Source organism: Staurois parvus, unplaced genomic scaffold (assembly GCF_062004578.1).
Source record: "Staurois parvus isolate SC_StPar_1 unplaced genomic scaffold, SC_StPar_1.0 ptg000387l, whole genome shotgun sequence".
NCBI lineage: Eukaryota > Metazoa > Chordata > Amphibia > Anura > Ranidae > Staurois > Staurois parvus.
In genome coordinates this window covers 3,752,031-3,765,136 of record NW_028318183.1, presented here as the reverse complement: position 1 = coordinate 3,765,136, position 13,106 = coordinate 3,752,031, and the positions used below count along the sequence as shown (strand labels likewise).

Sequence of the window (13,106 nt, the reverse complement as noted above, 5' to 3'; positions counted from 1 at the left end):
GCTGATATAGGGGTCCTTATCAGACATCTCCCTCCTGCCACCATAAAGCTTACATCATAGTAAAGATATGTTCCATCAGCCAAGTGCCTGCACTGATTAAAACCCATAGGAGTAGAAGATAGGAAAATATACAGATCATAAACACGATACACTCACACAAACATAGGGGAAAAACGGCGTTTTCTCAGCATACGGTAGTTCACAGTGTACAGCTACCTATTCACCCAATTAGTCATGAACACCATATATTGGGGTAGTGAATATATAGCCACCATAATGTGTGTATTAAAGCCCCACCTTTACTTTAGGTTTGAACAAAGAGGGGAAGGGTTAGCAACCCTGTCAGATTTATATTACCACCTGTGTCCCCGCTGGCAAGATTTTGCCCTTTATTTGTCCTGGTGACACAAAAAGAGGGAAAGTGCAAAATTTTAAATTGTGACTGGAACACCAAGTCCCTGTTTACATCTGTGCGTCGTGAGGGAGACAGGCGCAAAACCGTTTTATTTTATTGTAGGTGCGCTGCCATGCCATTAATTTTTAGGCAGCATTCACACTTAAGCTTTGGTCGTTTTACAGGCTCATTTTTTTGTATGGATGTTTTTGAGTGTCCTAAGGCTCGAGTGTTTTTTAAATTTTAAAATTATTTTTAGCCAATGAAAAGCTAGTTACTAGGGTGACAAAAAAAAGGTTATATGAGGTTTTCATGTTCTCCCATTATAGTCAGTTGGGACCAAAAACACCCAACTTTGCCTCAAAAATAACTTATGTGGCTTTTGATGCGTCAGGCATCCAGCTATTGGCCACCGAGAACTCATACGAACATTTACCATTGAAAATTTATTACAGGTAGTTATATAGCACCATCAATTTACACAGCGCTTTACATATATATTGTACATTTACATCAGTTCTTAACCCTCAAGGGGAGTACAATCTAAAGTCCCCAGGGTGGATAAAAATCGATGATTTAAAAAAAAAAACAACATTTGTTTATTTAAATCGGATTTTTTAAAATTTAAAATGGATTTTTTTTTATTTCAATCAAATTTTTTTAAATTTTTATCAAATGTATTTTAATAAAATGCTTTTGGAATAAAAGGCTATGTAAAAATAGTTTTCTATTTAAGATACATTAATAATTTAATTTAGTTTATTCAGCATGAAATGGAGCTTCGTTATATAGCATGAGGCTGTATATTCTGCAATATTTACATTTTTGGTCAACTCATTCAATGAATCCAAGTTCTGCAAGCTCAGATAACATGCACTGCATTGATGCATTCACACAATTTCACAGTAACCATGAGATAAAACATGAAATAAAAGAATTTGAGTAGTTCACCAGCTATTAACCCATTAACCTAAAATCAGTTCTGATATCAGTTTTACTAACCTGATAGCTTATTATTCTAAAAAGGAAACCTTCATTTGGTTTGCAAATATTAAAGATTCTAACTACCAGCAAGAATGAGTCGGATTCCTTACATTTAAAGAGCACCTGTCATTTTAGATCCATCATGGCAGCGCCTGTTAGTGGGCATCCACTCACCTGCTGCTGCCACGTCCCTCACATGTCACTGCCGCATCACCAGCCGTCCCATTAAAGTGAAAGGGACTGTCGGTGAGTCAGCAGCGGGTCAGAGGAGCCACTGCAGGATGGAGATGACAGTTGTGCTTTAAAAATTATGATTTAAATCAAATCCACCCTGAAAGTCCCTAACTTACATTCATACACATACTAGGGACAATTTAGACAGGATCCAATTAACCTACCAGCATGTCTTTGGAGCATGGGAAGAAACCGGAGTACCCGGAGGAAACCCACACAGGCACAGGGAGAACATGCAAACTCCAGGCAGGTGGTGCTGTGGTTGGGATTCGAACTGATAACCCTAGTACTGCCAGGCGGAAGTGCTAACCATTTATCCACTGTGCTGCCCAATACATGAAGTGGAGCTTTGAGCTATAAATGCTCAGATGTGCGATTCCTCTGCAATGGGAAGACCACCAAATGGGCTGCAGAACACAAGGAACGAAGACCACACATCTATATATACATTGCTGCATTGTATAGATGTGAACCTAGAGTAAGGGCTCACTGACACCAAAAATGGGGTGCGGGAAACCCACTCTCCGTGTTCAAAAAGCGCTGGGTGTGCAATCTGCTGCAAGCGGCACTGTATTACTAATAAATACCCTAAACGCAGATAACAAACGCAGTGCATTTGCCTACACCTGATCGCAGGGTACCGCAGGACCATGTGATCCAGTTGCAGTGCATTTTTAAAAAGTAGTGACTGCACTCATTTTGGTGCGAATCCAAATGAATGGGCTGAAAATTGCATCACACAGGAATCGGCCCTAGTAGAGTGGTAATCTTCCAATAAGGACACCTATTCATGTGACAACAATGTGAAGCCTGGTGCACACTAGTGCGGGCTGTGCGTCAAACGTTTGCGAAGCACGGCAGCCTATTCATTTGAATGGGCTGCTGTGCCCAAAAGCAAATCCGCATGGAAGTAGCATGGTCTTTCAAACACCTGCGATCGTGCTGCAGGATGAGATACGTGGGGGTGAATGAAGGAATGAATGAATGAATGCCCCCTCCCCTGCGTCTCACAAGAGAGACTTGATGTGGCTGTGGGTGATTGTGGGTCCAGGAACTACATTGATTTCCACAGACGCAACCAGCCCGCACCATGCTAGTGTGAACCTAGCCTAACAGGATTTCCCCTCATTTCCTGCTGTGTACACATGGAGAGAAAGTAAAGGGAAATCTCCACAATAGGACACAGATGGCACAATACTTTAATGGGCAAATCCCAACCCATATTTCTTGAGTTTTCCTTTTTCATTTACAATATATCAATACATGTAGAAACCCTACATTAGAATTGCTAGACAAACAACATGATACTAAACTAACACTTTTTTTCACCTGCTGGCTCATAAAATCTAGAAGCCTTCCACTTCTCTATCTACTGTATACACCTCCGTGTCAGAGCATGCACTTGCAACACAGACTCCAAGGAAGGACACATGTACGCTGCCAATGACATGTTATAAACGCATATAAAGACATGGATTGTTTATTAGGGTACATGCACACAGCTGTGAAAACGCCATGCAAAGGGTTTTTTCTTAACGGATCTGAAGGTAGGTATATTATTTTCAATAGGGACAGGTGTGTAAACATGCGCTGCGTTCAGATCCGTAAACAAAAATTGCAATGTCTGTGTGTGAGGACATTTATTTATTATTTATTTATTACAGGTACTTATATAGCGCCGTCAATCACGCAGTGCTTTACATATATATTGTACATTCACATCAGTCCCTAACCCTCAAGGGCGGTACAATCTAAGGTCCCTAACTCATATTCATATACTAAGGCCAATTTTAGACAGGATCCAATTAACCTACCAGCAGGTCTTTGGAGTGTGGGAGGACACCGGAGTACCCGGAGGAAACCCACGCAGGCACAGGGAGAACATGCAAACTCCAGGCAGGTGGTGCTGTGGCTGGGATTCGAACCAACGACCCTAGTACTGCCAGGTGGAAGTGCTAACCATTTCGGCACTGTGCTGCCCATAATTTTATCTCCTAGATTGTAAGCTCCAAGGAGCAGGGCTCTCCTATCCCTCTTGTATTGAACTGTATTGTTGCTCTACTGTCTCCCTTTATATTGTAAAGTGCTGAGCAAACTGTTGGCACTATATAAATCCTGTATAATAATAATAATAATAAGTGTACGGGAGTAAATGCATCAATATCAAAAATCAGGGAAAAAGGAAATGGGAAACGCTGGGGTATCCACACACCATATCTAAAAGTGCAGGTGCCACCAGAATGTCTGGAAGGGTGCTACCTAAACAAAATCTCAAAAACAAAAAAGAGAGGAAGAAATAAAGTCTGCACACCTAAAAGGCTAACCTCAAACAAATTTTATTATGCACCATAGACAGATATATACACCATCAGAGACACGACAATCCTGCATGACAGAGGACCCTACCCCCCCCCCCCCAAGGATTGCAAGAGGGGACCCTCAAGAATGGACCAAGGAGGATGATGGTCCACTGGGACTACCCTAACCCAACCCTCCAACACCTGACCCCAGATACAACCCACCCCACCAACCCTCTCAACCCCCCCACAAGACACCACTCCCCTAGATGGAGGACCCTCCCGTCCCGCCACCCCCCTCCCAAAGGAGAGAGAGGAGCTGAGGGAGATAGTACCAGCCCACTTGCAATCCTTGGGGGGGGGGGGGGTAGGGTCCTCTGTCATGCAGGACTGTCATGTCTCCAATGGTATATGTCTGTCTATGGTGCATAAAAAAATTCATCTGAGGTTAGCCTTTAAGGTGTGCAGCCTTTTTTCTTCCTCTTTTTTGTTTTTAAACACATCAATACACATATCCATAGATGAAAAACTGCATTCTAGGATTGAAAACAGAGCAGGAAGATATAGAACTAGAAGTTTACCTGTTTAAACACATACTGTACATGCCTTTACACCTTTAGGGCTAGTTCACACTGTATGCGTTTCCGTATGCTTTTTTTCTGCATCCGCACAGAAAGTAGGTGATATGGTTGGCAATGTCATAGTTCACATCAGCGCTTGCAGTTCCAGTGCGTTCCGGATGCAGAAAAAAAAAAAAAGTGGAACAGGCTGCATTTTTCCTGCACATAACTGTACTGGAACCAGGGTGGATTTGATTTAAATCACTAGTGAAAAGGCTCGATTTAAATCATCATTTTTAAAGCGCAACTGTCATCTCTGTCCCGCAGCAGCTCCTCCTCTGACCTGCTGCTGACTCACCGACAGTCACCGACAGTCCCATTCACTTTAATGAGTCGGCTGGTGATGCGGCAGTGACACGTGAGGGACGTGGCAGCAGCAGGTGAGTGGATGCCCGCTAACAGGCGCTGCCATGATGGATCTAAGATGACAGGTGCTCTTTAAATGTAAGGAACCCAACTCATTCTTGCTGGTAGTTAGAATCTTTAATATATGCAAACCAAGTGAAGGTTTCCTTTTTAGAATAATAAGCTATCAGGTTAGTAAAACAGCGATATCAGAACTGATTTTAGGCTAATAGGTTAATCACACATAGCTGGAGAACTACTCAAATTCTTTTATTTCATGTTTTATCTCATGGTTACTGTGCAATTGTGTGAATGCATCAATGCAGTGCATGTTATCTCAGCTTGCAGAGCTTGGATTCATTGAATGAGTTCACCAAAAATGTAAATATTGCAGAATCTACAGCCTCATGCTACATAACGAAGCTCCATTTCATGCTGAATAAACTAAATTATTAATGTATTTTAAATAGAAAACTATCTTTACATGAATTTTTACTCCAAAGCATTTTATTAAAAATAAATTTGATAAAAATCTAAAAAATCCAATTTAAATAAAAACAAATATGATTTAAATTTAAAAAAAATCAGATTTAAATAAAAAAAAAAAAAAATCGGATTTTTTTTATTTAAAATAAAAACTAAAAAATAATTAATTTTCATCCACCCTGGTAAAATGTATCAAAAACCCACCAGAATGCACATGTCCCTATTTAAATTGAATAAGGAGGGGGAAAAATGAACAGGAACACATCAAAAACACACCGGAATGCATCATAAACACATTAAAAACGCACCAGAACATGCCAAAAATGAGCATGCAGAAACGCATCTGGACTGCGTTTCTATAGTGTGAACTGGCCCTAAAAACACATTTAAAGGCAAGCATTTTGCTGGTCACATACGCAGGAAGTTTTGTGCCAGAAAAAGCACATCTATATGATCAGTACAATTCATATGACCATGAACATGTAAGCACGGTATAATTCACACCCTGCATTTAGGTGTGTTCAGAGGATATAGATATAGATCTGTGCGTCCAGGGGCAAATTTGATCCTCTGAACACCTCTAAAACACACAAACACAGGCACATTTAAACAAGAGAAAAACAATCTGTGAAGCACAATGTTGATTCTATTTTAACCCTTAGGGCTCATGCAGACAGATGTAAAAAAAAACCAAATGTATGGATCTGAATGCAGTAGTACTGTATGCTATGGGTCCATGCACACAGCTGCACTGCATAAAAATGTGTACAATCAAATTTAAAAAATATATACCCGTGGTCAATAATGTGTACACATGGAAATGTGTAAATCTGAGCTAGAAGGAAAGAAATAGTCTGCAGATCTCTACATTCATGCATCTGAATATATTTACGGAAGCACTTTACTGGCCATTAAATGCATTTTTTTTGTTTTGCATGATGCTTGCTGCCAGCAAACTCCTGCAGAGATAATGGTAAATTAATTATGGTCATGTGCACGAGTCCTAAATACACCAAACGCAGGAGGCGGGTGTGAATCTATCCTTCCAGCAGAGGCCATGTTTAGGGGTTTTCTTCCATCATCAGGCAGAGGAAGCACAATCGTATTTATCAACTGCCAGCCGATTTATTGACAGTCAAATATTTAATATCAAGAAACTGCGGGTACTAAGGTCTAGTTCACATGGATGCACCTAAGTGTTCGCCTGTGTGAGGGCTGTGTTTACGCGCATGAGGATGTGCAGGTGTTCCATGCATCTCTTTGAAGACAGTCCCATTCATGTCAGTTGGGACACAGCAGCTGCACAGACACAGTCACTGCTCCCAAATTGACATCCATGTGGATGCAGGTCCCCGAATAAAGACTGTATCTATTCAGGGACCCGCATTGAGGCAGATGTCAAATTGGGAGAGGTGGCTGTGTCCGTACACCTGTTAATCCCCGAGCTGATAAATATGGCCAAAGCTTGGGTGTAAGGTCAACCCCACTTTATACTAGTATGCGGTGCGGGAAACTAGCAATCAAATTGTGTTGCCCTTGCGGATGTCAGTGGAATGTTAACAACACCCCAAACACAGGTCACAAATGCATTGTGCTTGCCTGCACTGGATCGTATAGTTTAAAACAACCATTTGATCCAATTGCAGTGCGTTTCTAAAAAATGGTGCATGCATCACTATGGTGAAATTTGCGTTCACACTAGTATGCGCTGCGGGAAACTAGCAATCAAATTGTGTTGCCCTTGCGGATGTCAGTGGAATATTAACAACACCCCAAACACAGGTCGCAAATGCATTGCGCTTGCCTGCCCTGGATTGTATGGTACAAAACAACCATGCGATCCGATTGCAATGTGTTTCTAAAAATGGTGCATGCATCACTATGGTAAAATTTGAGCTAATTCAAAATGAATGGTCTCAAACTACACCGTACTAAATCACAAGTGACTTTCACAGGAATGTAGTGCCCTTACTGTGTTATTCATAGTGTGAGTCGAGGCTTAAGTGTGCCAGTGAGAATGAGACCTAAATGAAGGATCAGTAAGAAGGACTCGATTTACACTGCAATTCTCGTGTTCAATGTGTAGTTTGGCATGCATATTTATGGGCATTATTTGATTTTTGTTTGCAAAGTTGCATTTGCACTATTTTCATGTGTGTTCTATTACGTTCATGTGGTGTAAACTAGGCTCTTTGGAATACATTCATTTTTCTTGCACATGCACTCACACTGCATTCAGCCACATCTGGGACACACCAATCCTGATTGAGCATTTTCTGTTGTCACCTGATTTCTGCAAACAACAATGTGTACTAAGCCATGTTTGGCCCTCGTTCTAGGTCGGTGATTGGTAGGATGTATTAAACACCATCACCATCCTCTCAATGGATCTAATCACACACATAGTAAAAAGGAGCATCACTGAGATCTGGGGCCTCTGACATACACAATACAATCTGATCATACAATTAACTTTACATTTACCAAACACTAAGGGGGGAATTCACTAAGCCTGGAGCAGACAGAATTTGGAGCAGCTGTGCATGGTAACCAATCAGCTTCTAACTTCAGCTTGTTCAGTTAAGCTTTGCAAATGAAAGCTAGAAGCTGATTGGTTGCCATCCACAGCTGTTCCAGATTCTGTCTGCTCCAATCTTAGTAAATTCCCTCCATAGTGTTGCTAAATGTAAAGCTGATTGTACGGTCAGATTGTAATGTGTATGCGGGGAGGGGGGGGCCTGGATCTCAGTGATGCTTCCTTACTATATGTGATTGGGTTATCATAGGTTGCTCTAACCCTTATGATGTTTATATCTATTGCCAAAACACACTGGGGGCTATTTACTAAGACTGGAGAGTGCAAAATTTGGTACATAGAAACCAATCAACTTCCAGGTTTAAGGCTAGGTTCCCACCTATGCAGTGTGTTTTGCGGTGTGTGTTGCATTTTTGCACGTGTGTTTGCCGCATCAAAACACACTACATGCTTTTCTGTACCATCTCCATTGAACGTTGCAACGTTTTGCATTTAAAAAAAGTACCTGACCATTTTCAAAAAACGCACTGGGTGCAAGCGTGGAGATGTGAACCCGTCCCAAAGGAACTCATGTTAAATGGACTGCTGTACGTTTCCACAAAACTCTTCGTAAAATGCTTAAAAATGAACCTAGAACCTCCTTTCACATCAAGCTTGACTTTGAAATCATGTGATTTACAGTGAAGTCGCAAAATTTCAAAAGTCGGGGAACCGCCGATTTCGCGTGTGATTTGCAAGACATCTGATACAGATGTCTATGTAAATCGCACCAAAAGTAGTGCATGTACTACTTTTGAAATCAGAACCGCACCGATATGACTGCTCCAACTGCAGACAATAGGGTGCGACTTGGCATGCAGTTTGCAAGTCACAGGGCATGCAAATCACATGCCAAGTCGCATCCAGTGCTAAGCCCTGGTTCACACTGAATGCAACTTTGAAATCGCACTGCTTGACTTGAAGTAACACGATTTCAAAGCTGCAGATCAGTGCGATTTGTACCTCCGATCTCACTGTGGCTTGCAACTTCATTAAACAGAAGTCAATGCAAGTTGCAATGAGATCAGAAAAAAAAGTAGTGCAGGAACGATTTTTGAAATCTTGCTACTTCAAATCAAATTGAGTAAGACAGTGCCATAGAAACACATTAGATGCAACTTCAGGTGTGATTTGTAAATCTCATGTTGCACCTGAAATCGCAGTGATGTGAACCAGGGCTTATACTACATACTTTTTGGTTGAAGATCAATATCATCATTCAGCTGATCTCATGAAAACAATCAATTTGAATTCAAATCATAAACCACAGACCCAACATTCCAACAGTTTAAGATTGTAAGCTCTGATGAGTATGGGCAGCACAGTGGATAAGTGGTTAGCACTTCTGCCTGGCAGTACTAGGGTTGCCAGTTCAAATCCCAACCATGGCATCACCTGCCTGGAGTTTGCATGTTCTCCCTGTGCCTGTGTGGGTTTCCTCCGGGTACTCCGGTTTCCTCCCACACTCCAAAGACATGCTGGTAGGTTGATTGGCTCCTGACTAAACTGGCCCTAGGTATGTGTATGTATGAATGTGAGTTAGGGACCTTAGATTGTACACCCCTTGAGAGTTAGGGACTGACGTGAATGTACAATATATATGTAAAGCGCTGTGTAAATTATATATATATATATATATATATATATATATATATATATATATATATATATATATGCACAGCCATCTGATCCCCTCTGTATTGGAACTGTGCTATCTCCCTTTATATTGAAGTGATGTGCAAACTGTTGATGCTATATAAATCCTGTATAATAATAATAATAATAATAATAAATATTATTAGTCCATTTAGTGAGCTAAATATAACCTACAAATATATATATATATGAACTGTATTGTTCTGTATTGTCTCCCGTTATATTGTAAAGAGCTGAGCAAACTGTTGGCGCTATATAAATCCTGTATAATAATAATAATATATGTATCCGGTATTTGTTGAGAATGTATAGAATATCACTTACACTAATACTGACTGTAGCCTTTGGCTGATTTCACACTGATCTGTAGCAAAAATGTGGTAAAAATGCATACGCTTTTTTGCTGCGTTTTCTGGGTGTCAGACTGCCATCTGGGAAACATAGACATGTGACTCAAAAAAGCACCAAAACCGCAAATGAGCTGCATTTTTGCCATGTTTTCCATTCATTTTAATGGGCAGTTTTGAAAACCGCTAAAGATGCAACATGCGTAACTTTCAAAATGCACCTGCAGTGCAGTGGTGGGAAGAGTCCCATAGGATTTAGGGCCCTTTCACACTGATTCATTTTTTCAGTTAAAGAAGTGGAAAAAATACATCTCTTTAAATCCTATGGAACTCTTCACACTGCTCAGTTGCGTTTTCAGCTGTCTACACACTGCTCTGTTGTGGTAAAAAAAAAAAAAAAAAACGCATAATCTTCTACTTTTCTAACTGAAAAACTGTGAAAGTGGCCCCTAACATGCACCAAGCATGAACCACAAACAAACGGGACTTTTAAAAATGCAACTTACCAGTGTGAAGAGTTCCATAGGATTTAAAGGGATGCATTTTTCTTTACTTTTTTTAACTGAAAAATGAATGTGAAAGGGCCCTTAAAGTGGTAGTAACCCGGATCCTGAACAAAAATCCCCTGCTAGGTAAAAGCATAATGTGCTAGTCTGTATCGCATAACTAGCACATTATGAAGGATTTATCTTGTAACAAAGCCTTCCAGTGCAGCGTGGTCACACCTCCCTGGGGCGTCCTTCCGGGTTCACCAGCTCTGGCCGGCTGACTGGCCGAGCAACAATGACGTCACTCCCGCACGTGCATGTAGAAGTCTCGAGCCACCGCACAGCGCTCTGACGGAATGGAAGGAAGGGTATGCTATTCCTACATAGCGCATGAGCCGGATGTCAGATGGGGCTAATATCTCCTAAACGATGCGCATTTAGGAGATACTAATTTTACCAACAGGTGAGCTTTATTAAGTCCCCGGTCACACTGGATGCGAATTGGCATGCATGCGACTTGCAAATCTCAGGCCAGGTCACACCCTATTGTCCGCAATAACCGCGGTCATATCGGTGCGGTTCCAACTTGGTTAGAACCACACTGATTTCTAAAGTAGTACATGCACGACTTTTGGTGAGATTTGCATAGACATCTGTGTCAGATCGGACCTGAAATCAGCATGTCACCCGGCTTTGAAATCATGTGACTTCACTGTAAGTTGCATGATTTTAAAGTCAGGTGTGATGTGACTGGGGGGGGGGAGGTAAAGAAGAGTTTACTACCACGTTAAAGGGATTGCATTTTTGTTGTAATTTTAGCACAGTAAAATCGCAGAAAAAGTGAAAGCAGCCCAAATGTCAGCACAGTTTTTCAATATAACCTTTTTACCTGTCCAAAAAAATAAAATTATTTATATATATATAATTTTTGTTTTTTATTCTGAATAATACTAATAATCATATATTAATATATGAGAATATATATATATATATATATATATATATATATATATATATATATATATATAATTTTCTCTGTATTATAACAATATGTATTCTGAACAATAAAATATATATTCAGAATAATATATAGTGTGAATAATATGAATAGTAATGATAATATAATATATATTCTGAATCATAATAACAATAATAAAAAATATTCTGAATAATAATAACAATAATAAAAATATTCTGAATAATAATAATAATATATATTCTGAATAATGATGATAATAATAATAATAATGATAATAATAGTAATAATATTAGTGAGCTTTGTTGTCAGTTTCAATAATGGGTAATCAGTTGGCTGCAGCAGAATTTTGTCGATCGTTTCTGATCAATTGATCAAATATCTATGTGTGTGTGTGAGACGAGCGATCATACTATAGATGACGGTTTCAGTAGATGTCTTGCGCAGCCTCCAGTGTTCGTTGTACACACGGGGTATGTGATTTGTACGGTTCTATATTTTAGGTGATGACTAGAGTGTGGTTTGCGATCGCTCCTACTGGGATCATTACATGTATCACCACCATAAAGGAGATCGCACAATCAGATCGCACCAGGTGTGATCGGACGATTCCATTGCAGACACCATACAATAGATCGGATACAATGATCCCCTCCAATATAAGGGGCTCCTCTATATATAACCCCAGTCCGGATGACTGATCGTACGATGACCGCACACACATATGCAATGACTGGCCATGAACGATAGATATATATGTACACACACACTGACCGGTGCGCCCCATTCTACAGGTTGCCGCTCAGTACCCGCACCGGAGGACCGATCCCCGCACACTCATCCTCCACACACATCCGCCCACCTTGTCTATCCGGCGATCCCCGATCCTCCCGCACTAGATCCACGGGGTGACAGCCGCACACAGCCCGCCAGCCATCAGTTCCCGAGCGGCCGCCCGCAGCAGTGAGCACAGAGCCGCCAGAGCAGCAGGACAGCTCAGAGGCTCCGAGACGTCTCCTAGGAGACAGGCCCCGCCCTCCGCACATGCCTCCGCCTTCCTCCCGGTGCTCTGTCATGTGACCAGCTGGTTTCTGGTACGGAGGGGGCGTGTCCGTGTGTGTCCAGGTCTGGGTGGAGGAGGGGGCTGTATATGGATATATAGAGATGTATATAGAGGTATGTTGGCGCAGAGCCGTGTCCTTACCCCGAGGATCTCTATAGTCCGCTGTGTACAGCACGCTGCACTCCGTGTCCAGCCCTGCCTGTGGTTCCTATTCTGCGTGTACCGAGACTGGTGCGGGATCGGACCGTGAGCCCCTCTGTAACCGCTTCCATACCGGGCACTTTTACCCCTTCCTGCCCAGGCCAATGTTCATCTTTCAGCGCTCTCACACTTTGACAATTACACGATCATACAACACTGTACCCAAACTGAAATGTTATCATTTTCTTTACACAACTAGAGCTTTCTGTTGCTATTTAATCACCGCTGGGTTTTAATTATTTTGCTAAATTAACCATTTGCTGCCCACCCTATGGCCGAATGTTATCAGCGTTCTGGGTGGACACCATATGGCATCCTCCAGCACATGCGCAGATCGCACTCCTGCAGAGCCGCGCAGCGGCGCGATCTGTCACCGGCCTTGTACCTCAGACACGGCCGATGACAGATATGAGTATCGGCCCCTGTTGCTGGTACCATGT

General features: G+C 41.5%; 1 protein-coding gene across 1 annotated transcript in view; it reads right to left on the bottom strand.

Moving 5' to 3' along the window:
• TNFRSF19 (TNF receptor superfamily member 19) overlaps nucleotides 1–12,420 on the bottom strand; it is a 135,528-nt gene extending 123,108 nt beyond the window's left edge. Inside the window, exon 1 of the mRNA XM_089685806.1 lies at nucleotides 12,265–12,420. The gene's annotated coding sequence lies outside the window, so the exon portion shown is untranslated. The remainder of the gene's footprint in view (nucleotides 1–12,264) is intronic.
• Between the last annotated feature and the right edge of the window lie 686 nt (nucleotides 12,421–13,106).